At 38.4% G+C, this 3,766-nt stretch overlaps 1 pseudogene; it reads left to right on the forward strand.

Annotated features, from left to right (window-relative positions):
* Window positions 1-507: 507 nt before the first annotated feature.
* On the forward strand, window positions 508-1,469 carry LOC116635713 (annotated as a pseudogene).
* Window positions 1,470-3,766: the final 2,297 nt, after the last annotated feature.

Below are 3,766 nucleotides of genomic sequence, written 5' to 3' on the forward strand. Positions count from 1 at the left end.
AATGGCACTGAAAATTATATTTTTATCTCAATATTTTAAACATGAGTCTTTAATTCCTCTAAATCAGAATTTTTCTTAATCAGAAACTGTATATAAAGAAAATTCCAAGTGCAAAAAAATAACAGGACAGGAGAGACTGAACTTATATTTGCCAAGATTTTGGAGGCATGTTAAAACTACCTACAACTTTTGGTGTCATATCTAAAAATCCGTTGTCTATCCTAAAGTCACATATAATAAACCTTATTGCTGAACCTTATTGAAGCCCATTGACTCAAAGGATACTATCCTCCCCAGAATTTGGAGAATTCTTCTATTAAAGATTAATTCCATTCTTTTATAAATCTTTCTATTACGAATGAGAAATAAACGAATCCAAGCTTTGAAGTTGGTGAACAGATGAAAGCTCCTAGAGTGTGGTATGCCGGGAAGGGCACAGAACCCCAGCTCCCCACCTCTCCATACCTTGCTATCTGCGTGTCTTTCATTTGTCTGCACTTGAGTTGTATGCTTTATAGTAAACTAGCAAATGGTTCTTCCGATACCATATACTCAGCAAGGCATGTTGGTTTGAGTATGGGTATCTCAAAAGAAACCTCAGCTCTCACCATTAATAGGCTCTGTGGCTCTGCTTTCCCGTCCATTGTGAATCAGTGTCAGGAAGTTTGTATTTAAGATGCTGAAGCTGTATTGTATGGAGGAACCAAAAATATGAGCCGGGTTCTCTACTGTGTCAGAAACGTGCGTTTTAGAACCAAGTTTGGAGATGCTCTCAAGCTGGAAGTGTCTTTGTGAGCAACATTAACAGATCAACATGTCCAATTTCCCATGGGAATTACTGCAGAGAATTTTGCTGCAGAACATAAAAGTAGCAGAAAAGAATATAACAAATATGCCCTGTAATCACAGCAGAGTTGGAAAGCTGCTAATGATGCTGGTTACTTTAATAATGAGAAGTTACCAACTGAGGTGAAGACAGAGAAAGGAATACAAGCAGTGCAAGTAGATGAGCCTGCTGGGCTCCGAACAAGCCTGGAGCAGTTAAATAAACTTCCTCCAGTATTCACAAAAGAAGGGACCGTCACTTCAGGTAGTGCACTGGGAATATCTGGCACTTTCGAAGCTAGCGAAGTCGCTGGCAAAGAAACATAACGTCACACCACTGGCAAGAATAATGGGCTATTTTGTGTCTGGATGTGATCCCTCGATCATAGATATTGGGCTTGTCCCTACTATCAATGAGGCAGTAAATAAAACAAGACTGGACCTTAAGGAGATGGGTATGGTAGAGGTGAATGAAGCTTTTGCCCTCTAGCACTTGACAGTTGAGAAGATCGCGACCAAAGTAAAACCAATGTGAATGGAGGAGCCATTGCTTTGAGTGAGCCATTGAGAGGATCCGGAGATAGATTATCGCATACCTGGTTCATGAATTAAGATGTGGTAGTGGAAAATATGCTGCCAGATGAGCTTGCTTTGGAGGGGTGGCTGAGGTATGACACTCCTCGTTCAGGCAGAGCACAGCCTGACGAGAATAAGGGTTCTGCCAAGGGCCTCTGGTGCTTTACTTGGCCAGGCCACATAAAAACAGGTAAAGATGTATTTATCATAAGAAGAGCTCAGGCCAGAAATAAGGTTTCTCAAATTTGCACTAGTGAAATATACATTTCTTAACTAAAATATAATTGTAGAAGGCCTTAAAAGAAATTGTATCCCTGTATAACCATCATGCATGCTCTAGATAATATGATTAAAAAGAAATTGAAAAAATTTTGCCTTCACTTCCAAAACTAAGTACAAACATAAATACATCAGTGAATAAAAACCTCTATGAGAAATTCCCAAAATTTTGTGTGTTTTTTTTTTTTTTTACACTTTATACTTTACTATGTAACATTCTGTTAACATTCTTTAATAGAAACAAGTGAGAAACAGCAAACCCTAGGCATATTGGACCCGACTTGGTACTTTCAACCAGGCCTTGGTGGTGCTAGAAGCTTACCTAGCACTCACAGGTCTTTGCGTCTCCTTTTGAACATAAAATTTTTCACAGAACCTTAAAATTAGATAAGACCACTCTGTAACCATGATGGATAAAGACAAAAATGAGACCACTCTGTAATCATGTGTGAGCATAGACAAAGCATTGTCCAAGCAGCAACATACCAACATTCCAAGTGTAACCCTTCCCCAGTTAATATGAGCAACTGCTGTCTTTTTTTTTAAGATTTTATTTATTTATTCATGAGAGAGAGAGAGAAAGGCAGAGAGGCAGAGGCAGAGGGAGAAGCAAGTTCCCCATAGAGCAGGGAGCCCAGTGTGGGACTCAGTCGCAGGACCCCGGGATCATGACCTGAGCAGAAGGCAGACGCTTAACCGACTGAGCCACCCAGGCGCCTGCAACTACTGTTTCTCAACTAATTATAACATTGAGCCTTACTTTAGTATCCATTCCATAGATAAGATTTTTTGAGATAATCATAGAATTGCCCCCACCTCCTGATAGTAGACAAACCAGGCCCAAGTCCTGTTTCCTTAAACCTCTTCACCGAGTAACTCAACCAAAACCTAAATTATATAATAGGCTTTTTTAAATACCCTCTGTGATAGTTAATTTTATGTGTCAACTTGTTTGGGCTAAGGGATACCCAGATAGTTGGTAAAACATTATTTCTGGGCATGTCTCTATAATCCACCGTTCTGTCTGTCTCTTTCGTCCTTTTGGTTCTGTTTCTCTTGGGAACTCTAATACACCTTCTTACCAAGACACTGCACATTTCTCCATGCCTTTCTCGCTGTGAACAAGAATAAACCCAGGTGTTTTCCTGATGGTCTTTGGCTGATGAGCACTAACACAAAAAAGAAGAAATAGATTGCAAGTGTTTAAAGACTTGGTTAGAATGGGGAAATATATTATCTAAATCCTAGAGGAATGCAGTGCAGGAAGATGGAAATAATAGGCAGCAGAGATCAAATTTCTCTGCTCCTAGAATATTACATAGTACCACATTAGAGTGTATTGTGACTTATTGATTATATTATCCAATTCAATAAAAGTATGGTGAATAGATGCAGGAAAGCTGTTTCTGTTTGCTCTGTTTAAATTACAATTAAGTTTCCAGCTGGAGATCTCCAAAACATAGTAGAACCCTCGCAGGGATGGTATTTGCCTTGTTCTATTTTGGGATTTTTAGCAACATCACCTTATAGCAACAGCTGTTCAGAGTGCTGAGATTGGTATGAATTTTTCTTCTACTGCTGGCAAGTTGAAAAGCTGTAAAATATTTTCAGTTCATTTCAGGTTCAGGTATCCCTAGGAGCAATTGTCTTCATGAAATCAGAAGGGAAGATTGTAAAACAGAGATTCAGAAACTAAATGCAAACTGCTGTTGGTTAGAAATTCCAACTGGGACTTTATTGCCAAACACTAGATGTTAGAAGATCAGTAGCTAAATTAGTCAGAGTAAACATCTTGAGGTGTAAAGCTAGTGCCAGCTCACTGAGCTAACAATAAGACACAGGGTTAGTAGTAAGGCTGAGGAAAGACCTAAATAAATATGGACAAATTCAGTATCTGTTTCTATATTGAAGGGCATGGTTTGAAAAAATATATGTATATTAGAAAAATAAGGTCAGCTATACAGATGTAGAATAGAATTTTTGGAATGTTTTTGCTCTTGATTAGAAATACATGTAATTTGAGGGCTAATAAAGGAACCTCATGAAAATTATTGTTCAGATAATTCATCTTAATAATCTTACAAGG

The sequence above is a fragment of the Phoca vitulina genome, unplaced genomic scaffold (genome assembly GCF_004348235.1).
Source record: "Phoca vitulina isolate PV1807 unplaced genomic scaffold, GSC_HSeal_1.0 scaffold1, whole genome shotgun sequence".
Classification (NCBI taxonomy): domain Eukaryota; kingdom Metazoa; phylum Chordata; class Mammalia; order Carnivora; family Phocidae; genus Phoca; species Phoca vitulina.